Source organism: Manacus candei, unplaced genomic scaffold (genome assembly GCF_025592945.1).
Source record: "Manacus candei isolate 608988 ecotype Guabito, Panama unplaced genomic scaffold, ASM2559294v1 h1tg000062l, whole genome shotgun sequence".
Classification (NCBI taxonomy): domain Eukaryota; kingdom Metazoa; phylum Chordata; class Aves; order Passeriformes; family Pipridae; genus Manacus; species Manacus candei.
The window spans coordinates 3359218-3382566 of NW_026138110.1; the positions used below are offsets into that span (position 1 = coordinate 3359218).

The window sequence follows — 23349 nt, forward strand, 5'->3', positions numbered from 1 at the left end:
TTTTCTCTGTTAAAACCCTTTTTTCCGTACAGTGTTTTTTTTTTCCAGACCAAGTTCTTTGCGTAAGCAGTGGATTAAATATAAATAATACAGAACTTCAAGAAAATACTTGGTCATTTAGTCACTGGTGACTTGTTTGGATGAGATAATGAACTGGAAGGCTTACAGTTTTCTCAGAGGAATCTATGCCCATGCACAAAGTAGTTGTCCGTCCAAGAGCAGCAAAGTCTTGAGATGTTTTATCTTCCTGGTAAATCCCTGTGTATTTCCACTCATTAATGCCCATCCTCCTCACAGTACTGGAAAGTGTGACTGCCCCTCCAGTTGCCCCAGTTTTGGTGGGAACATACTTCTTGATTACATCTTGAGGCCTTAGAGAACAGGAAGAAAGGTAAGTATGGACTGTGAACTAACAGTTCAGATATGGTGGTTCCTTTCCTCCCAAACCAAGTTTGGAAAATAATATGTTTGGAAAAATAGTGGCATGCAGGAAGGGCACTTGGAAGGGGCTGTAACACCACACTGGGTTTCCGGCCTAGAGTTTTGAGGTTTCATATCCGAGCACTGTCTTCTAGAGCAGAGAAACAAGATGGGCAACCTCACTGCTTAACACAGAAATGCAGTGTCTCATTTTATAATCTCTTCACTTTATTAGCTCTAGGGAGAAAGGGAATTATTCAGAGAGGAATTGTGTAAGTGCTGTCTCTGTCAAACATGTGCAAAAGGAGAAATAAACATTTAAAACAGCTGAAGGGCAAAGAAGGCACTGCCAAAAAAATGCTTATTGGAAAGAAGAAAATTAAATTTAAACTGAGTGCTACTAGTATTGCAAAAGAACAAGAAGCAGAACCTTCTTCTATACACAGCACAGGAGCCACAATGCAAAACCCGTGAGGGGAAAGGAGGGAAGGTGCCAGCACAACACAGGAGCATCACTGGCAGAGCCTCAGTGGGAGCACGGGTGTGGTGAGCCAAGCACGAGCCAGGACTGACTTGGGCAACCTCCACAACAGTGTGTCTTCCCACAGCCATGCCTCCATCTGCCAGCAGTGGGACCAGCCCTGTTGCTGGTACCTGCGTGGGAGTTGCCTGCTCCCGTTGCCATCACTTGCTGGGGCTGCCCACACACCCACCTCCCAGCATCCTACCCTCTGCTGCATCCCACCCTCTGCCAACACCCATAAATCAACACTGCAAAAAAAGGGAGTCTGATTAGAGCAGAACTGCCTTGCTCTGCTTTGCTGCTGAGTAGCAGGAGGACCTTTTCCTCTCTCCTAGAGCTGGTGCAGCTCCACAGTAAACATCATGCAGCCTCCAGCTGCGAGGAGCTCCTCTCAGGAGGGCACATCTGCACTTGCTTTACAGCCTAAAGTTTGCTCATCCCATCTGATTGCTGTCCTCCTGTACTGCTCACAGCGACAAAGAACAGCCAAGACGCAGTTTGGCCCCGCTGCTCCTTTTTTGTTACAATTACGAAATATCATCGTATCTCGGTCGGCTGAAGGAACAGGGTGTTTAATTTCTCTCTCTTATTCTTTATGGAGATGGGCCTGAGCCACAACGTTTGGATCCAGCTCCTGCATGAAGCATTTTCAAATGTTTGGACGTAGCCATCCTGCTCGCCCCTCTCTCCCCGCGCCTCACCCGGGGCGCTGCCAGTCACATTTTGGATTTGGCAAAATCCCTGTAAATGGATAGAAAAAAGGAGAGGCAGAGCTCAAAAGAGGGAGGAAAAGCTAAGGAATGGACTGCAGGGAAAAGGCAAGGAAAAGGTTATTGTGTAGCTGGCGCTGCCACTAATGTCAGAGAACACACCAGATCTGTCACAGGAGCGATCCCAGGAGATTTATGCCTGAGACTTTCCAGGGACTAGTCCCAGAGAAAAGCTTCTGCCTTCCATAGTGTATCAGAGCTGCAAGATGAAGATAAGGACGAGATTTCATCAGGCACCAGCTGCAGTCTAAAACACTCTGCAAACATATACATGTTAATAAAATAAAGGTACATTTCAACCTCGTTATATGGCAAACTGGAGATTTAAATGAAGGGATCCTACAGGAGAGTATCAGGAGGTGGGAACAGGCTGGCCTCTCTTCACAATCCTAATTTTGCAAACAGCGCTTTAAAGTCCGCATCCAGTGGTAAACTGAGCACTGCAAGCTTTGCCCCCTCACTTATGTATGTCATATAATCAGGAAATGGAAATTATACAGTCTGCCTCTGGCTTCTGTAGCTAAGAAAAACACTGCCCAGAGTTACTGCAACAGAGCACAGAATTCCTTAGTAACCTGGAATGCAAATTAAATGAGATGGTTTCCCCTCTCTGATGATAGATATCTTGTACGAAGAAAAAACCCCTAATATCTGAGCACAGGATTATGTGTGAATTACTCTCTTAGTTGCACTTAAGTGTGTTTTAAGATGGTTCCAGTATCCCATTCAGACACTTACAACCAAAATGTAAACTCATATTTTTTCCCTTTTCCCCCCCCTTAAGTGAGTAGATATATTACTGTCTAGAGGCATGTAAATCTGTACAAATTTATTACTCTGTTCTAATTAAGTTTATTTGTTGATTTATCCATTTCACCTCCTTAAAGAAAACAGAGCTAAAAGCTCTTCAAAAGCTGTGTGATGACAGTCACCATTCTGTTTTAAAGTTTTTGGGCAATAAGTCAGTCCTGCCTCATCCCAACAGCAAAAGCGTCACACAGCAGACCCGCACTTTGTCAGTACAAGCAAAATGGACATCTTTTAATTCCTCTCCTGAGCTCCATGACCTTATTTGGGGTGTGGGGGTGAAAGAAAGAGAGGAGATGGGGGTGCGAATGATCTACAGAACCCTGGCTCCCATCCTTCTTGCACTCTTCCCCCATCTGTGGGAAAGGAGGCTGATGAGCCTTCACTGAGAGCTCTCACTGACAAGTGTGACTTCAGGGGTGTGAGGGGGGCTCAGGCAACAGGGTGTGATCTTAGCTGTCTCCTTCCTTCCTTCCTTTTCCTCTGCTGGGACCCAGGACCTGATGTAAATCCACTGACGTCAACAGGAGCCTGATCAAAGGGGCCTGGGTTAGACCCCAAGGGCATTCCCTCCAAGAACTGTTTATGGCAAATTGATGTGACTTCAAGGAAGTGCCCTGCCTTCAAAATTAAACATAATCTAATTTTAAAAATCAGGTGGGGCAATCTTCTATTTAGGTCCTGATTCAGGAAATCACTGAGTAGTTATTTAACTTTAAGCATCTTATTAAGTTCTGTGCTGTCCAGCATGAGACCAGAATACAAGTTCACACATCTTTGGTTTAAGTACATAATTAAAGGTAAGCATGTGGCTAAGTGTTTTGCTGCATGGGGATGGAATTACTTGCATGCTTAGATGTTGTGCTGAACCACGGAGACAGGGGCTGCTTTGTACTTGCTGAGTAGAGACAACAGGGAGCCCCTACTATGCTGTCACAGACTGAGGGGTGGAGTGGGCAAGACACTGCCTAAGCTTGAGAAGCATCACTGATTCGTGAGGAAATTAGTGGGACTTTGGGACCTGATGCAGAAATCTTGATAGGAATAGGGAAATCTGTGTGTGCCTCATCAACCTGCGCTACTTCTGCAGGCCTTTCCCCATCTGGCTTTTCCTCCACCTTATAGAATCACAGCATGGTTAAGGTTAGGTAACCATCTAGTCTAATCTCCCTGCTCCAGCAGGGGCCCCTAGAGTGTGTTACTTAGGGTTGTGTCCAGGTGGCTTTTGAATATCTCCAGTGAGGGAGACTCTACAACCTCTCTGAGCAACCTGTTCCAGTGCTCAGTTACCCGCACAGTAAAGTTCTACCTCATATTCAGGTGGAACTTCCTGCACATCAGTTTCTGGCTGTTGCCTCTTATCCTATTGCTGGGCACCACCAAGAGGAGCCTGGCTCCATCCTCTTTACATCTTTTCTTCAGATACTTAGATACATTGATAAGGTCCCCTCTCAGTCTTCTCTTCTCCAGGCTAAACTCCATTACCTTTCTAGAGGGGTCTTGGTGGAATATGTAAGAAAAGTGAATGTGAAAACAAAACAAGATGGAAAAGCATCTAAAATATTTTTAGGAGCTTGTAGGCTGTTGAATATTGCATTCCTGCTGCAAGGTGAGCAGAAAGGAAAGTCCTTAGTTTTCCCTACTTCAGGTGTTCCTTGAGTTTTGTTGCTCAGATAAAGTGCCTGGCAGTTGGGTGACGCTATATATGAGCTACAAGCGAGAGCAAGCAGGATATTTTCCAAAGGCACCGTGTCGTGGAGCAGTGCAGCGGGGATGCGAGGCGATGGATGGGTGGATGGATGAGGCGCTGGTGCCACCTGCTGTCCTGCTGCTTCCCCCTCGGCCATAGGGATTTCGGCAAATGGAGCTTTCCCTGCTCTCTCACGAGCTCCATCTTTCTCTTATCTCTAAGTCTCCAGGAGTAGAAACATCTCTTATCGTTTTGCCTTTTTGGTTTGAAATTCTCAAATCGATCTCCACATCTTTCCAAGCAAAAGATGCTCAAAGCCAGGCTTACCAGGGTATTATTGCCATTGATATTCCTGGGTTACATGCTACAATTAATATTTTGTTTAACTGCACCCTCATTTACCCCCAAACACCCTAAGCATTAAAAAAGCAATCCACTTCTCCGGTTTTCAAAATCTAAGAAAAAAAAAAAACCACAGCAGTGTTTGTTCTTTCTGCAAAAATTTTGCTGATGGATATTTATCCTGATACTCTGTGTCCTTCTCTGGAAAGAACCTCCATGATTAACCTTTACAAACTCAAACTGGTTGATAAATTTAGGGGCACACCAAGCCCTTTGTCATCCTCAGGGCAGGCTGAGGGAACAGAGCCAACCCTGCAAGGTTCAGGTCCCAGGTTCCTAATTCCAAACAAGGGGAAGGAAGAAAGAGGGAGGGAGACCAAACCACCGCTGCATCAGTGAGCACTGGAGATTTAGACAGGCTTTTGGAAAAAAAATGCACATTCAAAACATTTAATGCAGTATACCAACAGGACAGGACTACACACACAGGGAGCCCATTCCCAGTCTGACACCCAGCTTAGTGTCCAAAGGCACTTCCCTTCAAATGCTGTGCACTCAGATTTATTAGGCAGCTTTATGGACTGATACTTCCTCACATTTTACTAGTTTGATTAATTCAGCTGGCACCTCTGATCTTGCTTCCACTACTAACATTTTCTCTTGAATGGAATGACTCTGTAGTCTCACCATTCATGTGTTTGAGTCAGATTTTACATCAAAGATGTCCTGGGTTTTATACTGTCAGAAGCAATTTTGTCCCAGAAGAATGAAGATTGTGATTATCCCAGGAGGAAAGCTGTCAACTCAGCTCTGTGTAGAAAAACTGCTGTCTACAAAAGCTTATATTGGACACCCTCTGGCAGACTGCCCTCTCTAAAAAAAAAAAAGTCCACTGTTACCTACATGAAAGACTTTTTCTAAGAGCATTTTTGTGTTTGTTGACTTGGTTCGGACAGCGAATTCAAATGAGACAAAAGAGAAGTATGTCTTTCCTTTATAAGCACTCATTTTTCAGGGCAATGTATAGAAGAGAGATAAAGGGGAACATAAGGGAGTGGCAAGTGCTGAGCTTTGATGATGCTCTGTCTCTCAATTAGATCCAAAATTCTGCTGCATCACACAGTGCGGGCTCTCCATAGGCCTCAAATGCTGCTCTAAACACAGGGGTTCTCTTTGCCACACTATAAAAATCAGCTTCGTGTCCAGCTGAGCCAATGTGGTCATCCAGGAACCTGAATGCCAAGGGAATTTCATATGGTCCAAGGATCATTTCCTTTTCCTTCTGATTTCCAAAAGTACCCCCGAAGCAATCACTGCCAATGAGCAAAGTTGGCATGACCATATTGACATGAGATCTAGGAACTGAACCAGGTGCAACCCCCCCCCGTCCCCGTCCCCAAAGTAAGACTGAAGGACAAAGATTTTGATTTTGATTTAATGAGGCACTTGAGCAAAACCTTAATATCCACTGATTTCAAGAGAACCCCAGTAAAGCTTAGAGTGCAATATATGTTCAAGTGGTTTACTGATTCTAGGCTTGGTTACACAAAAAAACAGATAAAAAATACTTTATGAAAGAAAGAAGAAATCCGAGTGCCAAAGCCAAAGGAAAAGAGCTATTTTGAAAATTCTACAGTGTGAAAACTGGAGGCTGTCATTCTGTTCAGAAACACAGGTTTCTCCCTTTAAATTCATGCCTCCCAGGCTTAATCTAATATGGTGGTATTTTGTATAACTTCAAAAAAAAAAAGCCTACTTAAAAAAATGACAGGATGGGGTACATTTCTATTACTGGAAATGGAATTTTAAGCACCGAGTTTTATCTTGTCAGTTTAGCTCAGCAATGATGTGAGCTCGCAAGGGGTGAAGTGGATCACTAATTGCCAGAAAGCACGACAATAAACTGATAAGCACAGAGGCTAAGAGTCTTTTAGATGAGAGATGTTCCAGGAAAGGGGGGACTGTTTGAACAGGTACTTTTTCTCTGCGAATTGGCTTCTCCCACAGTTCAGCTGTGTTTGCCTCACTTTTGTTCTCTGATCCCAAAAGGAGCACAGTGGGGGTTGTTTGGGCCAAATCAGGGAGACAGGTATATACCTGTACACACCTCGCTGCCAATGCCAGCTCCACCCTGCAAATCTTGCAGCTCTGTTTATGCTACATTTTTCCATGGCTCCAGACAGCCACAGTTTTAATTGGACTGGCTGATTGTTTTTTTAACCCTTTTTTATTTATTTATTTTATTTCATTTTATGATGCTAATCTTGGCACTGGAGGACTCCTCTAATTCAAATTACTGTATCAAAATACACATCAGCTAATATAACAAATGGCCATTCACCTAAAATTAGGCAACCTACCATAAACAATAAGCCAAATTAAACCCACGCTTCTCCTTTCTTCCTTTTGGCCTGACCTGCTTCCCAAACATCTAAGCAAGAGGGAAGGTTAACAGATGCAGGAAGGTGAGAGGGGGAAGTACCAACCCTGTCCTGGGCTTTCAAGCCTTGTGATGCATTTTCCTCTTCACGAAGGGAGTGCAACAGAGGAGAAAAAAACCCACAAACCTTGGCCAGCTGTGAAAAGGAAATCCCAAAAGTGGGAAGGGACTATTCGGATGCAAGTTTTTCCTTCTGAAGAGTTGCCATCACTGTGAGGAGAAAAAGAAAAGCAAAGGAAAGGAGAGAGGGACTGGTCCCATTTTAGGTGCTTTGTTGTTTATGATGCCTCCTGGAGCTTCCCCCACACCCCCAGTCCTCAGCTATTAGAAATAACAGCAGCAAAGGAATAACAAAAAGGATTTCAGGAGCACATGAAAACCCTAACTCCCTCAGGAGAGAGACTGGGTCTTAAACTTGTCCTGGAAAGTACCCTCAAGACTTGGGCTGGTCTACCCAAGGGGTGCACAGGCAACATTTGAGCCTGGGCATGTCAGCATCAAGCAGAGTAAAGGTGTTTTGCTCCCAGGTTGAGGCAAAAGTTTCCCTCATTCCCATTTACTTAAATGGTTATTTATGAATTAGTGAGCTGGATTTATGGCACACAGCGTTTCATAAATTCCCCCAGATCCCACTGGACCACTCCATAAAACACTTACATATGCTACCGACTGTCAGAATAAGAAACGGTTTTCAAACAGCCTGAACTCTGGGTATCCCTGACATAACCCAAAGTGTGTTTTGTGGAAGTCCTCCCAGCTTTGGCTGTTGTGTCAGCAGGGGAACTTACTGCTGCCCAATGTAAGACACCAAGTATTGTGTTTCCCATTCTGCCTGTATGGTTTACACTCTGAAGGAAAAAAAGTGCAAAATAGAAGTGCCAGACAAAACTTTAAAAGCATTTTTGTTTAAGGTAATTATGATCTCTATTTATGCCTATTAAATTACAAAGATTAATATTAAAGAACGCACAAAAACTGCCAGAAGGCAACACCTGAACCGTGTACGCTCAGTGCCTGTGCTGTTTCTAAAGTAACTGCTCACTCACCTCCTTAGAGCTGCCTAGATAATTGCAACTTTTTTGTCTAGAGTTCATTTGAGATGAAGAAAGCAGGGATTTCCTATTCCCCAGCCTGGGAATGATTTGGTGGACTTTGATCCATGGTTTACACATTGTTCCTTTGATAACTCCTTACAGCATGGTGGGATTTTGTTCACCTAAGTGTGGTGGGATATTTGCTGTAACCACGGCTGTGCCAGCTTTTCCCTCTGAATCTTGGACACACAGAATTGCCAGAGCTTTCCTGAGTCCAAAATTATCATAGACAAACAGAAGCATATTTTAATATTTGTGTTACTTGGGCATACCTGTGCTATATAGCTCCTAAGGGCAGCAGTAGCACACCATAATTTTCTTTTCAAATTTATTCAAAGCTTTGTGGTGTTTCCTCAGAGTTTCAGCTCAGAAATCATACTATGGAGTGAGTATCAAAAGGACCTCTACAGAGCTGGAAACCTCAGTTATGAAAACAGGATGGATAATAAATAGCTCTATCCAAGTCTCATGTGGACTAACATGATTAAAAAGATAGCATATCACTCAGCACGTTTCTTTGGTTCTTCATTAATGTATGGTTGGTACAGTGCTTTATTAAAATGCCAGAACCTCATATCCTGCTGTAACTATTGATTTAATCTGCCTGGTGTTCACTTGTGTGGAGCTACTCATACTTTACATCACAGGTACAGGAAGGACAGTTGGATTTTCCACACATTTCTGGAGTCAATAAGAAAACCCAGGCTGTCTGGTATTTGCTATAAAACTCTAGCCTGGGTTTTTGGGTTCTACATCTTACCAATGCTTTTACAGGCTGCAGGTATGTCTGTTTTTGAGGGAATATCATGTTTAACTTCCCCAGCAGGATCTTTTCCTTGAATTTGCCCTTGATCTGCAGTTGTGGCCAAGCAGATGCAGCAACACAAGGATGAAATAAAGGAAGAGTGGAAGGATTGGGGCTGGGTGGGCCAGGGGATTAATGAGGGCACTAAGCTGAGGTTCCCCCTTGCAACACAAGTTCCATAGCCTTCACTGTTAAAACAATGAAGTGGGTATTACACACATCTTTAACAGCTTCCACAAGTCCAAGCTTCACAGAAGTCTTCCAAATGGGAAACATGGATTAGGTCCCATTGGAAGGTTCTTGAAAGCCACTCTGCTCTACAGCTCGGAGGGTTGGCTGAGGGGCCAGCCCTTGCATACAACCTGCACAAGAGCAGCAAACGTGGGCCAGGAGTTTAGATCTTACCAGGAAGAAATCACCTGCATCTGACAGCCATCTCACATAATTTGACTTGCTGCCTCGGGGAATGACTTTGGATCTTGACAGTCATTGAGTACAGGACACAAACACAGGAGTCCTACAGCGACTACCACTTTTTTGCTACAAAAAGCCAACAGAAAACACCAAGGGTCAGTCAGAGGCCCCTCACACAAGGACATGGTCATGTATGAGTTGAGCCTGGACACGGCATTGATACCTGAAGGGTTTTGCCCATGGGTGCTGCAAGGAATGGTGGCAAAGCACACACTTAAAGGCACCAAGATGTGAAGAAGTGTAGAGGTCTAAAAATTCTTGGGGCAACCCAAGGGCTTTCCATGGAGAAGTGAACAGGGTTTTTCCTCAGCAACTTGACAGAGCAATGCTTACACAGCCAGTGAGGTCCCACCGAATGCAAAGCCCATAAGCTTTTCAAACAAGCTATCAGGAAGAAGAAAATAAATAACGTGTTTACTTTCAAGTTGTGTAAAAAAAAAAGGCTCCTGTTTCTGTCATGAAGAGCTCTCTTATAAGATTTCAATCAGAGTTTTGCCAGCAGTAACTAATTCTACATGCCAGAGATGCAAACAGCTCCTTCCTCATACCCTCCCCTGCCTTATGACTTCTACCTGCAGATAGGAAAAAAACCACCCCAAAACCTCAAATGCTTGTTTCAAGACTGTCATCAGTTTGCAGTTTTTCTTCCTATCAGCTGACCAGGTAAGCTAGAAATTATAGAACTCCTATGGAAGATTATACGTTTAGCCCTTCAGAGTGGGGAGGTATGTAACCTTTCTTTCAAGCATCCCTCTGTCACCTTCCCACCCTCTCCCTGAGGCTCATTCCAGCTTGTTCACAAATCAGAGGTAACTGACAGCAGCAAATCAGATCCCATAAATCACTCAGGAGATGCTGCAGCAGGGAAGGTGAGGGTGTACTGCTGCTGTGTGAACTGGAGGTCACCAAGATGCTCCTCATGGCTCTCTTACAGAACCCATTCCCCTCTCAGGCTTGGGACCACATTTAAGACATCCACCCGTGCCATGAGGGAAACCTGTGATTGTGTCTAAAGGGTCAAAATTTGGGGCTTACCAGCATCACCTTTAAGAATCAAATCTTGACTTGATCTTCTCTGATGTCTGTCTTCTTGAGAGGCGGCCACTTATTATTGTGCTTCAGAACAGATTTTAATAACTTAAGAGTTAAATCTTGACTTAATTCTCTGATTCTAATCTCCTCAAAACAAGGGCACTTATTAGTATACTTCAGAACAGATTTTAACACTGTGGATGTTGGTTTATAGCTCCAAGAGAGAGAGGGAATTGCACCATTCTGCATTACCGTGAGTTTTTTTACACAGTGGCTAAAACACAGCACACAGGTAGGTTTTAATAACACCTGCCATGCTGACATTAATGGGAACTATGAGCATAAACCCACAGAGACAGGAAAAACAGTGCTGAACCCATAAATTAGAACAAAGTGGCAAGTAGGAGAAATCTCCAAAGCACTGTTAAATGGCTGTTTACTGACTGGAGCCCCTCAGTGAAATGATCTGCTTCAACGGGTCACTAAATTACCAAAAATGGGGTGTGGGTTAAAGCTGAATATCTTAACACCATTGTTAACATCAAAGAGTTTTCATTTTGCCAGAAAAGAACCCTCAGCACCTGCAGAATGACGTCAAAACAAATTAAGTGGTTGCCACTATACTGTCATTAACCAAATTCTAGGCCTTTCTGCTGTATAAAAACTTGACAGACCAATTTTTGTTGGAGAAAACATTTTCTCCGCTCTAAGTACTTCACTTTAGTGAGTGATAGCTTCTGCTCAGAGTATCCAAAAGGTACATGGATAGAGGTGCTGAAGTGTAACTATGGAGGTGAATTTTCTCCTAGATACTCACCTTTTCAAATTGTGTTGAAAACCTAGAAATGGAAGAAAAAGCACCCTGAAAAACCCTAACCTCATGTCTGCAAAGTTTTGGCGCTTGAAAATGCTTTGCAAGTTGAGAGTAACACAAAATCCTACTGAATGCTATTAAAAAGATGAAGCTTTTAGATAGCCCTAGAACCAGGAGAATAGAAAGGAATTTAAGCCAAGAAACCAAACCAAATTAGGACCTCACGACATGCTCCCAATAATATAGCAAGCTTAAATTGATTTTTGTCTTATTTCTTATTCTAACCTGTGTAACTTTGTTTTAGGACCCGATAAATAATTTTCAAAGGATGCTTAACCACCTCTGAAAACTACCCTTGTGGAATACATGCTGCCAAATAAGATACACAACATGAGGAAAATACCAAGTTTTTATAAACTTTGGTTTACAAACACAAGATATGAAAATGCTTGATATGGGATCACGCAGTATTACTTAATTGAAGATAATTGCCAAAATCCTACACCATGAATTCAAGTCATTCATGAACTCAGCACATTTGCTTCTTCTTCAAGAGTTCTCTATCTGACTAATTAACGGAGCTGGGAGAAAAAACTTTAAACAACTTCCTGGGGATTAAAACAAGCCATAGAGACACCAGATAAAGGCTATTTTTCTTTTGAACGTATCAGAATGACTTCATCCTGCATTGTCAGGGTGGGTGTTAAAGCACATTTCCCTCTCAAATTGAGGAATTCACCCAGAATGAGGCTGATTTTGGTTCTAATGCTATGGTCAAGTAAATATTTTCTTTTTCATTATTGCTATTTCTGCTTTAGGTGAAGATCAGGTGTCAAAATACTACAATACCAAGTGAGAAGCTGTTGTATTATACTCAGAAGTGATTAATGCAAGGAAGTGTTTAAAATCTCTTACTGGATTTCCCCAAATGAGGAATATTTTCTCTGTTAAAGACCATGAGAAACCACACTAGCAATAAGACACTAACATTTTTATCCCTTTTATCTCTTGCTAACACATACAGATTTAGAAAGTCATATAAAGCTGAATATCAGAAGCTATGATGGAATGTTCCATTCTGCTGAAACAACAGCAAAAAGAGATCAAAGCTTTAGAGTCCAGTGAGAGGAAAGCTGCAGGAAGTTCAGCAGCAACCATATAGTTATTTTTAGTCCCTGTGTTTCACTAGTTCCTTCCTGATCCCTTTCTGTTCTCACACCTACGCAGAGGAGATGGTATCCCATATCCTGGAGCAAATGTTGTAATGAATGAGTTACTAGTTCACCCTTAAAACTATGCTCTCACGCAAGTACATATGTCATTCATTTCTATGCTGCTCTCCTGAGACCAACAGAAAAATTCCAATGTCAATGGCAAGAGAGACGTATGACAGATTTCCATGAAAAATATCATCCTCCTCTGCTCTCCAAGTTTAGAATGTATTCATGTGAAGCAGGGGCACTCAGCAAGAGGAGTAGTATTCTTCATTTTCTATAATTGATTAGCATCGTCTTAGGGAGTCTGGTACCTGACCAATTGGACTGTCTTCTTCATAGACATAGCGTAAAAATCTACCCTCCCAATCTAGTACTGTTGTACTGCAGTATTTTCTCAGGTTTCCATTTTTAATTGTAATGGCTGTAGCTTAATTCCTAATACTAGTTTGCCCCCATGAGCCTTTTTAGGGCTTCTTGTCCTTGGTCAGACATTTCACTGGCTAAACCCTGCATTGCAGGTCTGAAAAACTTTGCAGTTCTTACCTGCTCTTGCCTCCTTAAGTAGCTGCTGATTACATTCATCTCTAAATATAACTCCAGGGAGAAATGAAGTTGTTTCAAAGGAATTAAATCTGAGGAGCCTTCAGTCTTTTGAAGTTGAGATGCTCAGTTTCCAATCAGAGCATAACATTAGCTGGAAACTGCTTTCTAGCCTTATTGTGTACAGGAAGCTATTGGCACCACCAGAACAGCACAAAATATTACCCTTACATTGGGAACCTGTTTGACATGCCATTTTCTTTGCTGATATTTAAAGTACTGCCCAATTTTCTGCTAAATGTTAATCTCAAGGTGATTAAAGCCAAGGAAAAGGAGAGGAGGGAAAGTAGAAATTTATGTACAAACCCTAAATGTGGTTGTAGACTATCTACTCTTTCTGCTGCTCGTCAGCTTGAGTTTCCATCATATTTTCTGAGTTGGAGGAATTTTGACAGGTTTATGTGTGACACCAGGTTACCCTGCAAAATGGAAAGCCTGTAATTAGATGCTGTGCCATCAGGTACCTCCCACTGACAACCTTAAATCTGCCATCAGGAAAACACCCTCAGGGAGGCCAGTGCCTCTACAGGCCACTCACCTGTCACCTGGGGGATGTACCTGAACACAGCTACCTCTGTAAAGGACCTGCCCCCAAATCCATGGGATGGCTACAGACAAAGCAAATATTTGTCCTCCCACACTGCTGCAACACTGAACTTGGGAAAAGCATTTTCTCCAGCGGCAAAAAGCAAGCAGAAGAATCTGATCCAAATCTACCACCTTCAAAGCCACCAGCAGGACCCCTCCTGCACTGCACGAGGGGACAGCTACACCTTTTACACTTCAATGGGTTACAGGATGTTTTTAATGGCTTTGAAAAGAGCTTAGTCAAAAGCTGGGTTATTATTTGAATGAACCACACCTAACCTGTTTGTGCTGCTGTGCCTACCATCAGGTAGCTGCTGGTTTTCATTTGAAAAAAAAGCAGTACCTGAAAGAGCTGAAACTATCCAAACTGAAAGGCAGGCATAACAATAAAATACAGTGAAGCTTAAGGAGCATGAGACAGGATGGACTGCGCTGAAGAAATTAGTTGAAAATTTTTTCCATCTGAAGTCATTAAAACATTTTGTTATTTCTTAAATGTCATCTACAAAAGAAGATGCCTTACATAAGAGAGAGGTATTGCTAAATACCCAAACACGTGCACCAGCCACGTGACTGCCATAAAACTTCAAAGGTGGCTGCCTAACTAAAACGCTGATGTTTTTAATAATGTATTTCTTGGAACTGCTTTTTATGTGCTCAGATATACATAGATGTTTACTTCTCAGATAACAGTGTGCAAAAGAAGAAGACAAGCCTATTCCATGAGCATCATGTGCACATCACTGTTGGATACAGTAGTGAGCAAGGAAAAAACACTCTCAGAGGGACAGGAAGGGATTTGCATTTGTAGATCCCAGTTAAAGGTGAGGCACTATAGTTGTCCTAAGTTTCTTGGACAAGTATTGATCACTTTAGCAAGAGGGAGGAGAACCTAAACCCCAAAGTCTCCAGAAATTAAGCATTTCTTTGGGTTTTCAGAGCTGTTTCACAGGACTAATTTCTTCTGCATCTTTCTTAATTGTAATAGGTGCCTTCTTAATCATAACAGAAAACAGTTGGTACCACGTTGCAGCCATGGGTTTGAGTATCTAACTACACTTCATTTTATGGTGTTCAGCTGTTCAGACCCCATAGATCAGTTGCTTTAACTGTGGTATCTCATGCAATATTACCTTGCAACATCACAGAATCTGCTTTAGAGAACACTAAAATCCTTGGAGATGCAGGCTGACTGTAAAAGTCACACATATATGTAAAATAATTACGGTAAATATGTTATTTTTATTATAGAGGAAAGGCAGAATTTTAAGAAACAAGTACCCAAATTCTTTGAAGATAAGCTGACCATTTGAGTCTTTGGATATTTCAATATCCAATACATAAACACAGAAATTAAATAGCAACACAATTTGAAGGTGACCATTGAGACTAACAAACATCTATGCTTAAGTTTATAACTTTCACTCCTTTGCTTTAATATCTTACGACCAAAAAAGTATAAAGGAAATAAAGTCACTAGTTTTAGTCTAATCTTTCCTTAGAACTCAATCTATGAAACATCCTTTGTCATAGTTATTACAAGGGTCAATTTGGCAGCTTCCATTCTCTCCCAGCAATAAACCAGGCAGGGCATTGGATTACCAAGACCTGCCAAGAAGTTTTGCCAAAGTGTGAGAAGCAACACAAATGATTACCAGTTACCAACCTTGTGGGGCACTTGGCAGCTGGAACCCATGACCTCTATTTTGCAAAAGCCTGAGCCACAGGAGAGTGACAGGAATGCAGAGACCATGAAAATCTGGGTATGGACAAGTCTGAGACGGGGAAATTCAAGAGGAGGGAAAAGGACAAAAATAATTGAATGCTTTGTCTGTCATAGGAAACTCTACCCCGATGTCTAGAATGGCCTGTCACTTGATTAAGAGCTTAGGAGACTGCACAGAGCTGGCTGAAGTTTGTTGTCATCCAACACAGAAATCTTGGTGTCCCCTGAAAACAGAATTTGAAGGCTTTCCCATTTTAAAACAAACACCTACACAACTTGGATTTTTGAGGTTAGTAGTTTTCAGTGAAAAATCTGAAAAAAACCCAGACTTTCAAAAAATGTGAAAACCATTTTTTGCAGTATGTGGATCTTGCAGAATATTTTTTTAGTGCAGCTGCATAGGAAAAAGAGTAACCTAGCAGTGTGCCCATATGGCTTCTTAAGAGCATTCCTGTTCTTTGGCTCAGTCACCACTGATGCATTTCATTGCAGCATGAAGGTTGGAATAAAACCCCTGGGAATGTGCCAAGGCTAACGTGCAGCGAGCTGAGGGAAGGTTCACACTGCTGGGATGAGGTATTGATATAGGACATCTAGGAAAATTCACTTTATCCTGCCCTATCAGGGGAGAGGACTCCACACTTTGCTCCCGCATCTTTGGCCCATACTTAGTTCTGGCAGGTTATCTTCTGCTTTTTGCCCTTTGGGCAGAATCATTCTGCTGTCAAAAGACGTTTGCACCATGTAACTTTTTTATTCAAACACCTCTGCATGGAGTTACTGCTCCCATGCCATTTGAGGGGGGGAACAGTCCTCCAAAATACCTAAAAAAAAAAACCAACAAACCACAAACAAAAAACCCCAGCAAAACACAACTGCTTTGCTAGTTTTTCTTTTTTTTTTTTTTTTTTTTCTCCTCAAATTCCAGCCTAGGGACATCACAGTAGTTTTTAAGATTCCTCTTGCTTAAGAATCACAAATCCAGTGATTGACTTAGGGTTTTCACTTTGATGGCTTTTATTAACACCTGATATAAACCCCCACAATACTCATGCTTCGAGATGACTGCCGTGCCAAAGGAATGGAAAAGGTAGATGGTGCTGGATTCCCTTAAGGACACAGTTTCTTCGTTTTATTACCCTGGCAGTGAGTAAGTTTACCTCAAAAAAAGTACTTCTGTGCCACCTAGTGGCGGCATAGTTTAGTGACATAATTATTTAACACTTCATTGCCAAAACACCAAGTTCAAATGCAGTCCGAGGTGTTACGGAATTTTCTTATCGTTTGTGTTTCAGTGTGTCCAGGTCAGGACAGGAGCATCAGCCAGGTGGGACCTCAGCCTGCCAAGCTCTGTGTACTGCCCCAGTCTCCACAAAGCACTGCAGAACCAGCACCAGCTCAGTCAGAAACCATCTCGGACAAGGTTTTTCATCAAAAACCTAGCAAATTCTAGCCTTTGTTGGTGAGAAAAACCTCTTGACTCCTTTTCCTCTCACACTGTTCAGGTGAGTCCCGGTGCCTCAGGTACAGTCTTCTCCAGGTACTTTGGTGAAACGTGCAGGGGGGTCTGCAGGTTTTCCATGCTTCTCTTCCAAAATTCATTTCCAAAAATGAATTTGTCAGTTGTTCTGGAATACTCTATGCAGCCAGAAGACACTGTCCTGCCCTTATGAGAGCCTGTCCAAGGGAAGGGTTAATAAACCAGTCCAAATACTACCGAATTCTAGCAAGAGCCCTCTCTTGAGTGCACTGTTGGGTCTTTTTAAAGGTGCAGTGTGAAAAATTACTCCCAATGAACAAATGCCATATTTCACTTGAAACCTGCGTTCGCTGGCTTTTAGTGAGAACAGTGAACTCTCCCTGACATGGCAAGGTTTACTGGTTTCCATGAAACCTCTGCCAGCCAGACTTGGTCATGACTTGGTGTTGCCTTCTCAAGTACTGCAGCAGCCCTGCAACAGCCATCCAGAATGTGATGTAGTTTTACTCCTGCAGCTTGTGCAAGGAAACAGTGCCTTTAAGCCAACTAGGAGAGTTGAAGTGAAAATAACCTAGTCTGGAGCTGTGAAATGTGAAAAGCATTAAGGCACTACCTCGAAATGTGCAACTCCTGTCCCTGTCCCCAGTGACCAGACCCCACTAGAGATGGCAATCCCCGCCTTGGCTCTGTCCCTGCAGCTCTGGAAGTTGTGTTACCTGGCTGGTTTAAAAATTAAGAGGTCCAGAGTCTTAATATATGTATCTTTCTTTTTTTTGTCTCCTTTTTCTTTTCTCCCTGATTGTTTAGCTTTTTAAATATGTAGAAACTCTTTTTTTTCCCCCCTTTAAATGAGCTGGGCTTTTTGTAGTGTAAGGTTTAAGTAGAGCTTAAAATTTTCTGGTATAATACACATTGCTTCACAGAATAAATAAAAACCCTGTGTATTTTGAACCCAGGCAGTACCAATAATGCACACATTTTGTAACTTAGTTGTTGGCTTCAGGCTTACAGAAGAAGGAATCAGTCAAACATCAGTACTTATACCGCAGAAAAATAACTTTGAGTCTTTCACTACTAGTCAAAAACTTGGTCACTGACTGCTAAAAAATGCACAAAAATATATTCCAATGCATACTTCAGAACTTTAATCCCTTACAAGTTCCACTTCAGGCTTCTTTGTGCTCTCCATCATCTTCTCTCCAGCACTGGCACAGGTTGCCCAGAGCAGTTATGGATGCCCCATCTCTGGAAGTGTTCAAGGCCAGGTTGGATGGGGCTTGGAGCAACCTGCTCTAGTGGAAGGTGTCCCTGCCCATGGCAAGGGGTAGAACAAGATGATCTTTAAGGTCCCTAACAACCCAAACTGCTCTGTAATTCTATGAAACACAGAGCCAAACAAGTTCAGCCCTTCTTCAAAAACAGCTTTGTGCTGCTCCAGTCATATCCTGGATCCAAGCACAATCTAAACTGCATTTAAACCAGTGTTGCTGCAGTTCCATCCTGCTGGAACCAATGTTCTAACATCTAATAAGTTCCATTTGAATGAAAATGAGCTGTTACAGTAAACTCGCTTCCCACTTCCAAAAGCAAAATTTCCTCTAATTTCATTTTAAAGAGCAAATCCTTCTCTCCCCAGCTGAGTACAAACAAACATCTGGAACTGCTGCACTTTAGGTTTTGTTTATGTATTTAATGGATGGCCAGAGGCTTAGAAACTGCCAAATAATTCTAGTCTTAGGAATTTATATTAACTAATTTCTGTGGGATTCAGGATACATCTGCCAAGTTTCAGATACAAGCAAAGCTCTTGCAATTGAGTCTCAACAGACATGCATCCCTAAGTAATCTTCATCCACAAGTACTATTGTACTACGTGAAGCTGTAACATTTAACCCTGTGTGAATTATACTGAGTAGGAACTGGCAAACAGCTTAAACCACCCTGTTCGTCCCAGAGTTGTGTTTGAGGGGAAGATGTGGAAGTGACCACAATGTGTTTTTTTTCTTCGGTGACTAATTTTACAGATAACTAAACCTCCATCTGAGTATTCACAGGGGCAACTCCTATCACACTGTCACTGCCAAAAATCAGTTTACTTGGTCAGGTCTTTAAAACTCTTGATCTCTGCAGAGATGGATTTCCAAACCTGTATTTGAGTAACAAAGACAAGATCCATATAAATGCAGTTGAGATGATCAGGAGATCCCAAAAGATGCAAGGCTCCTAAGGAACAGAAAAAAAGATAACACATTACAGAAGCACCTTACCAACACGGGACACAAAGTTATTAAGTTTAAAAACCCTGCATTTGAGTGTAATCCTCTTCATTGCCATATATAGCTCTGACCTCACATGACAACTGACCTGACTGTGCTCCTCCAGCCTCTTCTGTTCATCTCTGCTTTACATCCAGTCCCTCTGATGCTGCAAAGAAATGAGTTACCAAAGTCAGCCACGTAGACAGGGAGACCTTAACTGCTGCCCAATTGTCACTTCTCTTTAGACAAGCCCTCTGGGGTCCAAAGAAAACCTGCACAAACAGACACTGCCCTAACTTTAAGGCCCTGCCCTCAGTGGCTGAGCCTATCACAGGGTAACTGGAAAGTCTCCTTTCTACTCCACCTACCCCCAACTCTACACTGCAGGGCAGAGCAGTTCCAGGCCCAACACAAACTCCAAGGACACGTTTCCAGACAAGTGCTGTGGTGCAACGAGGAGAGAGAACTCTGAGAAAGCAACGATGCCAAAATGGATGTGCTGCCGCACGAGAAGACGGAGGATACGGCGAGACTGAACGGAGGAGGCTCTGAGGAGCCTGAAAAGACACTCTAAGAGAATGGCCTGGGACAAGAACTGCCTACAAAAGGGCTAAGATGGATGGGAGACAATGCTGTGTTCAGAATCTTCTTAGATTCTCACAAGTCCCAGGTGGGATGACAAGGGAGGACTGCATGGCACGGCCACCGATACAACCTGTAAGGAGGCTGTAAAAGACACCTGACCTGACACTTCTCAGATGCGATTCCGATGCACGTCCAAGCTAGAGAGCCAAAGAATGGATGGTATGGGCACTGGGCTGGGCAGTGCAGAGGTTCAAGATCTTAGGAATGATGCCTTGACATCTCAGATAAGAACTTTGAGGGCAGAAAGCAAATATGTGGTGATTGTGAATTTTAAGACACGGAACACAGACTGGACAAAGGACACGACACAGACCTGAACTGCTCTGCCCTGCACATCCTACTCCAGTGATGAAAAGTAAACTGCTCCTCCTGTGTGTGCCAAGGAGGAGCAGACCCTTTCCCCTGTGGGTCCCCCTTAGGGCAGACCCTTTCCCCTGTGCTCATTTGAAAATCCCTCCCTCCTAACCATGAAACTGGACCCAGCTCTCATCCCCTCTCCAGGTGATAGTCCTCCACTTATCTTTCCCACAGCTGGGGATGTGAATCCATCTTCGATGCCAAGGAAGGCCGCCCAGCTGGCTCAGAGGGTCCTGTGATCCCTGCAACTGGAAAAGTTCCAGCCTTTTTTTTGTTACCGTTACTCAATTTATAGCTGCGGTATAAATTAAGTACCATAATCAAAAGAGTGCAGAGTGTGAGTAATTAATTAATTAATTAAGAATAATTAAGCACAAGCTGGCTTGTTCCCAACGTTAGACAAACAAATACCTTGCTCTTTAAAAACACAAAAGTCTCTGAGCAGTTTTTCGGACCGGGTCTTTCTGCATCACAGCCCAACTATTACTAAACACTGCTACAGTAACTCCTAAACCGTCACCCAGCGCCAGATCCAGACACCGCTTGAACATCTGCGGGAACGGTGACTCCATCACCTCCCTGGGCAGCCTATTTCAATGCGGGACCACTCAATTTTTTCCTAACCTCTAATCCGAATCTCCCCACTCTCATTGTAAGGCTATTTTCCCTGGTCCTCACCGCAGGACAGCGGCTCTTTCCCGGTTCAAACCTCGGCACAGCCACCGAACCGGGCGCGGGTCCGTGGAAGCACTTCCTAATTCCCGTTATTACCTAACTCCACATCCCCTGTCGCGAAGCGCCCTGGGAGGGTCCCGGCAGCCCCGGGGGCTCAGCCCAACACCCCGGCAGCCCCGGGGGCTCCCTCCGGGCTCCCCCGCACCTTGTGCCAGTACCGCCAGGATCCCCCTTATCCCGCAGGTAGGACTCGGTCGCCCCGACACCCGCCGCCCCGACACCCGCCGCCCCGACACCCGCCGCCCCGACACCCGCCGCTCCAGCCCCGCCGGTTCAGCCCACCTCGCCCCAGCCCGCATCCTCATCCTATACTAACTCTAAACCCAATACTACCTACACTACCTGCTCTTATTAAGAGTCCTTGTCATCATCCGGCCCTTCGCCCATCGTGATTTTAAGTCGGAGATGCTACTTAGGTGCTGCTGCTCCCAGAGCTTTTATACCGTCTGGGATTGGGCTAGTCCTTTTCCCCCGGGGCTTCACGGGAAGGGAGGTGGGCACGGCCAGGGGTATTTTAACCCCAGCCTTTGCTCAGGGAGGTTATTCAGCAGCCGGGCTTCAATGGGATAGGAGCTCTCCCTTTCTTTCATTGAATGGGACTTTTCAAGCTATTTCTGCTTTATTGAAGCATTAGTTTTGGCATCCAAAGAAACTGAGCTGTATATGGCAATGAAAATGATTATACTCACATGCAGGCTTTTAAAATTTAATAACTTTGTGTTGGTAAGCTGCTTTTGTAATGTGTTATCTTTTTTTCTTTTCCTTTAAGAGCCTTGTATCTTTTGAGATCTTTAGATCATCTTAATTGCAGCTTGGCATTTTTTCACAAGTGTTATCCAGTCCTCAGGTGAAGCTGCTCTGTGTTGAAGATGCTACAGACACCCAGGTTTGCAAATAGTCAGTAGGGGGTTACAGCCCAGAGATGGAGGGAGGGCTGGGGTGCCAGCTTTGGAATTGCCAGGGGTGTTTTGAAGGTAGTATGGGTGGAAAGCAGTGTCCAGGAGCCCCCTAAATGCCTGTGAAGGCACCCACTGACTTGTCAGATGTGCCACTTAAGTTTCCCTCCCATTCAGCCAGATAGTACATGCAATTACAGGTGCAGTCTTTGGCTGCAGGCAGTGACCCTGGGTGGTTTGCTAAAGAGAAGGGAGACTCTTGGAGCTCTCCCCATCCATCTGGGTGACTTTGTGGTTCGGGTTTCTTTACCATGCCAGAGGGACAGGGTGTAAAGCAGAGTTGAACAGAACAGAGGCCAGAGGAGCAGAGCAAGAAGGTGGGTCATGACCTGACGTCAGCGCAAAGACGTGGCTTTTGGCTCCACGTTTACTCGCTGTGTTAGGGATTCTGTTGTTTTGGGTTGTTTTTTCTTTGTTTTTAGATGGCCCTAGGAGGCTCTAGGCACCAGAGAGGAGGTGATCCAGGTGAGTCCTGGTGAGCAAGGTGAGCATGGACTCCAGGACAGGACTAGATGGTCTTTTACAGGTGTTGTGGTGAATCTGTGCACATGCTTTGTTTCTTGTGTTTTCCAGGGGTTCTGCCACCTTTTAACAGACAGTCCAAGGCTTCAGGGCCCCTGCTGGAAAGAGGTCACTGTGGAGGAGAGGTAGGTAGGAGCTACCCCAGGAAAGCCATCCTTTCAGGCAGTATCTCAGTGTGTACATTTGCCTTTGGCTTTTTTACTTTGCAGAGAATGTGTGCAGCCTCAGAGGGCCGCAGCCACCTGCCAGTTAGGTTTGATGGTCTTCAGCTGTCCTTGTGAGCAATCTCCTAGTACTACGAGGGTCATCAGTTAAGGCTGGACCTTTTCCAGTTGCAGGTGCCATCCAGCCTGTGTTTGGCAAAGGAGGAGCATTGAGGTTGAGTCGGGGAGGTAGTGAGGAGGTGCTGGGGTCTCCCTTACTTTCAAACACACCACGTAACTTTTTTTCTCACTCCCCCAGGTACGGCACACGGTGACGGCAGCAGCCTCCGACTGGGGTCGGAGCCAGTGGCCCGAGAACCTCTGAGCTCAGGGGATGGTGAGTAGCCAGTTGCAGGGTTATCTCCCACGTGCTGCTGAACTCTTGTGTCAGTTTGGGTTTCCTTTCTCACAGCGACCGAGTCAGGGATCACAGGACCCTCTGAGCCAGCTGGGCGGCCTTCCTTGGCATCGAAGATGGGTTCACATCCCCAGCTGTGGGAAAGATAAGTGGAGGACTATCACCTGGAGAGGGGATGAGAGCTGGGTCCAGTTTCATGGTTAGGAGGGAGGAATTTTCAAATGAGCACAGGGGAAAGGGTCTGCCCTCAGAGGCCCTTGGCACACATAGGAGGAGCAGTTTACTTTTCATCACTGGAGTAGGATGTGCAGGGCAGAGCAGTTCAGGTCTGTGTCGTGTCCTTTGTCCAGTCTGTGTCTCATGTCTTACAATTCACAATCACCTTACCTTTGTTTTCTGCCCTCAAAGTTCTTATCTGAGATGTCAAGGCATCATTCCTAAGATCTTGAACCTCTGCACTGCCCAGCCCAGTGCCCATACCATCCATTCTTTG

At 44.0% G+C, this 23349-nt stretch overlaps 1 long non-coding RNA gene across 1 annotated transcript in view; it reads left to right on the top strand.

The window, feature by feature from the left end:
* Positions 1–22995, top strand: part of LOC127478762 (uncharacterized) — a 237216-nt gene extending 214221 nt beyond the window's left edge. The window contains exons 10-17 of the long non-coding RNA XR_007907333.1: positions 15457–15631; positions 16638–16847; positions 21587–21703; positions 22196–22238; positions 22347–22420; positions 22505–22572; positions 22758–22835; positions 22911–22995. This is a non-coding gene — a long non-coding RNA (uncharacterized LOC127478762). The remainder of the gene's footprint in view (positions 1–15456; positions 15632–16637; positions 16848–21586; positions 21704–22195; positions 22239–22346; positions 22421–22504; positions 22573–22757; positions 22836–22910) is intronic.
* Positions 22996–23349: the final 354 nt, after the last annotated feature.